Source organism: Anser brachyrhynchus (assembly GCF_964034855.1).
Source record: "Anser brachyrhynchus genome assembly, chromosome: 4".
Taxonomy (NCBI): domain Eukaryota; kingdom Metazoa; phylum Chordata; class Aves; order Anseriformes; family Anatidae; genus Anser; species Anser brachyrhynchus.
Window position 1 is genome coordinate 28462876 of NC_137698.1, and position 6000 is coordinate 28468875.

The 6000-nt window shown below is 38.0% G+C and overlaps 1 long non-coding RNA gene across 2 annotated transcripts in view; it reads right to left on the reverse strand.

Annotated features, from left to right (window-relative positions):
* Positions 1 to 2788, reverse strand: part of LOC308195035 — an 86202-nt gene extending 83414 nt beyond the window's left edge. Inside the window, exon 1 of one of the 2 annotated variants that reach the window (XR_013951168.1) lies at positions 2758 to 2788. This is a non-coding gene — a long non-coding RNA (uncharacterized lncRNA). The remainder of the gene's footprint in view (positions 1 to 2757) is intronic. The other variant, XR_013951169.1, reaches the window with a different exon arrangement.
* Positions 2789 to 6000: the final 3212 nt, after the last annotated feature.

The window sequence follows — 6000 nt, forward strand, 5'->3', positions numbered from 1 at the left end:
AATAAAAAATAAAAAATAAAAAATAAATAAAAAAAAAGAAAGACAGAAAAGAAAACCCTGAACCCCTAACCCATTAAACATCTGGCCAGTTCTAACAATACTAAAATATTATTGACACAAAGTAAATTTTCCCTGAATTTTCAGAGGCAAGACCATGTGTACCTTGGTAATAGAGACAAGGCACTTCAGTTTTACTTGAGATGAGCTGTGGTTGAAGGTATAAAATAGACCTTGTGTTGTTACACAGAAGTAAATACCATAGCTGCTTTTCCTCATTTGTGATTTTACAGTATGTTTGTCACTTCATACTGCAGCCACTTTGTTAGGGAAGACAGTCCTATCCAAGGTGCTTTAAGCATGCTGGAAAGACTTGCATTTGGTTGCAGTCTCTCAGGCTGTCTTCTACTGTTGGTTTTGATTGCTGACGATCGTTTTGGATTCTCATGGCTCAAAGGAAGGAGAGGACAGCCTATCTATTTAGATAGAGGAAATTAAGTCTGATCTATTTCTTTCAAAGAATTTCCTGATGGAAAATATGAATATATACTGCATTGCATATGCACAGTAAAATCCAAATCCTTCAGGATACATTGCAAGAGTGAATTCATTGTGCAATGTGTGCACAGTAACTCCAACATTTCCCAGAAAAATGGCACACACTCTCTGCACATGTGTGCAAGGAAACTTACTAGACTTTCCAGACTCACAGTCACTCTGTCAGAGTTACCATACAGTAACTACACCTGGTCTGATATATGATCTGGATTGCTGGTAAAGGGTATGCAGTTTTGAATGGTGTTACATTTTTCAGAAGTATACTGCACTATTCTGGGGTAAAGTTACTCAAATATGATAAGCGAGATCAGAGGGTTTGATGTACATCTCATCTGTCAGTCTTTCTGATCACCTTATAACTTACAGCAAAGCAGCCTGTATGACCACCTTATAACTTACAGCAAAGCGGCCTGTAAGACCTGTACGTAAACTGCTGGGACTCTCCAAGGAACAAAGGAGCCAGGCTTCCTCCTTCTGAGCTAGTCACAAGCAAGAATTCAGCACTCTCCTTCTAGGGGTCAACCTTCTAGGGGTCAGCCGGAGGAATACAGCAAAAACAGAGGACCCCAAAGGATAAAAAAGAAGTTATTCAAAGACATGAGGAGCTGAAAAGATCAGAAATGCTTAATTTAGAGAGGAAATTAATAAGGGGGATCAGAAAAGTATATCAATAATGCAAGCAAAGAGGAAACAGATAGTTCAATCCATCATCTCAGAGTACAAAAGGGCTGTTACAAAATACAAGCACATATTAACCAAAGCAGCCTTTTAAAGTCCCAGCTAAATACAATCAAGCAGATACTTTGACTGAAAGAATCATATTACCATGCTGACAAGTTTGCCACTCAAGTTATTAAAATCCTGTGTCCCAAGCCAAACCAAAACCAGATCTCACATTTTCAATAGAGCAAGAAGTAGTAAATCATAGGGCAGTTACAAGAAGCCCATGACAAGTGTTCACTCTGTGGAAGGCAGGTTCTGCCCACACATGGTTGCCAGCTGGGCAGGAACTTCTCTCCCCAGTCAGAACCTTACTCCTTAGAAGAAATTTCAAATTAAATCCTGAGTGTCCTCTCCCTGAATTCACCACCACAGCTGCCTTTCCCTGCTCGTTACTCATTAATGCTGCTCTCAGCAGGAAGGAAGAAACCTTGCATGGGCCCCTCCATTTTTACTGTGTCTGAAGCTTTCACTTTTTCACTTTCATAGTTGATTGTTTAAAGCTTTTGCTTTTGAGTCCTGCTGTGCCTGAAATTCTTATAAGTTTTAAAAGGTAGACTGTCCAAATATCATGGTATTTCTTAATGGTTAAGGCTACGTGTTTGACTGTCTTAAAAACAGTCAAATGTGACTGTCAAAAACAGTCACGCTGCTCCTCATGTCATCCTTTCTCAGTCTCTAACACAGTCCTACAAGGCAGCTACAGTCTTATCACTCCAATTCTACAATCTTACTACATCTAGTTTGACTTCAGCCATCTTTGCAAGATCTCTCAGCTCTCTGCCTGGCACAGACCTATTCTCTTCATCTTCATGTCCTGCAAGAGTTACAACCTCCACGAATCCTGTCTTAATCTCAAGTTGGAGCCAAGAGCAAGTAGTTATATTCAGACTCCTCCTTCATTATCCTGGTTTTATTGGTATCTGCATGGGTTGCTCACCTTCTAATTCAAATGAAACGTTCTCCTTATATCCCCAGAAAAGATCTTAAGAGCTGCTATTTCCTTTGCCTACACTTATTTATGTCTATTTTCTTTACTTCTTGTATACCTCTCATCCTCTCGTAACTTCATTTATCTTCCATCATTGACTAGTCTTTCTCTTCTCAGATACTGACTGCCCTCTTTACATCCAGTCTATACTTAATAAAAAGTAGTTGTTTCATTATGCCTTCAAAGATTTGTGAAAAAAAATGCACTCCCAAGGCTTCCTGTGGTGTGAAGTTACAGGACCTCACTGAGAGTCTGTTGTGGTTTAACCCGGCTGGCAGCTAAACACCACACAGCCGTTCGCTCACCCTCCCCCCTCCCTCTCTGGGATGGGGGAGAGAAACGGGAAAGTGAAGCCTGTGGGCTAAGATAGAGACAGTTTATTAAGACAGGAAAAATAATAATAACAATAATAATAATAATAGTGATAATGGTAATAGTATTAACAATAATAATGTGTAAGAAAACAAGTGATGCACAATGCAATTGCTCACCACCCGCTGACCGATGCCCAGCCTACCCCCGAGCAGCCGGCCCCCCCACCCCGGCCAGCCACCCCTATATATTGTTTAGCATGACGTCAGATGGTATGGAATACCCCTTTGGCCAGTTTGGGTCAGCTGTCCTGGGTCTGTCCCCTCCCAGCTCCTGCTGCACCCCCAGCCTGCTCGCTGGCAGGACAGAGCGAGAAGCCGAAAAGTCCTTGGCCTGGTGTAAACACTGCTCTGCAACAATTAAAACATCAGCATGTTATCAGCACTCTTCTCATCCTAATCCAAAACATAGCACCCTACCAGCTACTATGAGCTACTTAACTCTGTCCTAACTGGAACCAGGACAGAGTCACTGCATTTGCAGTGATATGACAGAAATTTGTCAAGGTACAATCATAAAAAATATAAGAACACAGTTTAAAGGTTAGTTTAAGACCTCAGTGGAAGTTTATATGAAAAAAGCATTGAAGTTGTATATGCACCTCAATGCCAAACCATGCACACTCATGTGTTCACATAACATTCATTTGTGACTTTACACTGACAGTAGGGCTACAGATTTAACACTTTTGCTCCAGCAACTATAGCTCTACTATCAGAAATTAAACAGTACTTATAAATAATAAGGATTATATGAAACAGAGTTTCAACCTTATTCAACAGTTACTCAACCTTATTCAACAGTTACCACAAACACATTAATCATTTTATTACTTTAGATTTATGCTAATTTCCCTTTTGATAGCAAAATAGTTTGAACATTTTCTTAAATTATTTTTCTCTCTTTGTGATTCAGTTGTTGCATTTGAAACAATATCAAAGAACAGAGATTTTTAAAGATGCTCTTTTTTTTTTTTTTTCTCCCTGAAGTCTTATTTCTAAATGACTGATAAAAGCTTATCGGCAATTATCATTTTAACTGATGTTATGTGTTCATGCTTGCAGTATTCAGGAGTTAAGATGTGTATACAGAAAGCCTAAAAAGAATGATTGTGGGGACAAACATAGGTGATGGGGTAATATGAATAATGCCTCTGGTAACCAATAATTCTGACACGCATGGTTGTATGTCCCATTCTCATCTAACCATAAGAAACTTGAGTACATCTCATTTCACTTAATGAGAACAGATGGATGCAGTACTGTTATGCATCATCTACAACAAGTAATTGTATTGCCATCTTATTGACATAAAATCTGCATCAATATTTTTTTAGTATGCACGTATTTTACAAAAATGCCCAGAAGCTGTAGCAGTGGCATATTAAGAGCTACTACAGGGAAAGATCTGACATTCCCACCTGCTCCATCTTTTACACTTGTTCTCAATCTCACTAAGCCTTTGGGCTGTCTTCCTGAAGTCCTGCAGAATAAACAAAAGTTTCAGTGTGGCAAAGCTGAGAACAAGCTTGGGTGCCTTAGTAATTTGCCGTGTTCCATTTGTTTTTAAATCAAATCAGGAAGGTCACTACTGACATGAATAATGTGAACAAACCTTCACTTCCCAAACAAACAAAGAGCAACAAAGCCCAGAAAGAATAAAAATTTGAATCCATTTGTTAATATACTGTTTAGCTCGGTATTCACAGAAGTAACACTTGTATAAGGGGGCTTTCTGTTTCATTAAATAGTCTGTGTTTACTGGATTTTATTGTAAAATGATCTAAAGTAAGCATGGTCATTAAAAAAAAAAAAAAAAAAACACTGTGAAACACAGGATCAAAGCTTTGCTCTAATAAAGTCAAAGAAAAAGAAAGCAGTTGTCTTTAACATAGCCAGGGATTCAATCTTGAGTCCTACACAGCATCGCAAGTCATGGGTGTTGCAAAGGGCTAAAATGGAGGATCTAAACTGCACCTACTGCAGGCTGCTAAAATTATGGAATGACCTGATGTCCTCTTCCTTTCCTTGAAAAGTAAAACACCACTTTTGTTTTTCCCTGCTTCTCTTCACAACCAGCTATTTATGCTCATCTGGCCAAGAAGAACAGAGAGAGGGTGTAATTGCTGCCACTGCCCACTTAGACCTGCCGAAGGATGGCTGGCTACCTTTAATTACTAACAGAACCACAATTCTTCAAGAAAAGAGTGTATGACACACATGTCACAGTTGTTCACTTCTCTTCTACAAATAAATTTTGTTTCTTGCCAAAGGAGAGTGCACTAGGGCAGATGTGCCCAAGAGAAAGTCATCCTTAAAAAACCCTTCCAAATAAAATAATGATGAAAGAATAGATCATGAAGTGGTAAATCTTTCCAGAGAACAACTGAACAGTAAATAAGTGTTGGGCCACACAAGGGAAACATAATAGTCACACACACAGTGTAAGCACACTCTGTTCTTTGCACTGACTAGGAAGGGATCTCTAATCATGATAATTACATGCTTTAACAAAAAGCATATGCAAGTGGAGGGGGGAAAGTGGTAATTCAGTATAATTGAATCAAATGTCAAGTCTGATTCCTTCCTACTTCCCACTGCACTTTTCTACTACAACCTTAATAGCATTCTTCTGATATATGCGCTTGTACATACGTACATTATAAACTTGCAGAGAATATCTTAATAAAAGTTAGAATTATCTGGATGGTTTAGAAAATGATGTTAAATTTTTTATTACCTCTCCATCTCAAAAATCAGGTTCAGATCATGTTTCAGATATTTAGACAAGCATACAGCCAACCAATAACAAAACTGATGAGTTATCAATGCAGGAGTTACTTTACTACAGGTGCTACACTGAATTTACTATATTGAATTTTCTGAAGAGCATATATTATCACTCCTGTCTTTTCATCTGAAATTTGTATGTGAATGGAGGAAACTTTTAACAGGCTTATACATGATTTACATACTAAGGGTATGGATACACTTAGATGATCATTTATGGTGTAAAATGTACATTATAAAAACACTGTGAGCAAATTATAAAATCACTGTGTGTGAGCTGATGCTCCACACAGAAGAGTCAAATGGCTCTAAAATATCTATGAAAAATAAATTGATGACACCCCTTTTTAATCCTGCCATATATTATTTGTCATGGCAATATGCACAGAAAACACAGATGCTCCTTCTGTATCAAATAAAGAACCATAACAAAACGGACTTTTTTTTTTTTTAATAAAGGATTAAAATTATTTTGTGGATACTCTTACTTTTGGAATAGTAAGAATCCAGTTTAAATTATTTTATTTCCATGCTTAACTACTACAACACACATTTTGGAGAACACTTCTGAAT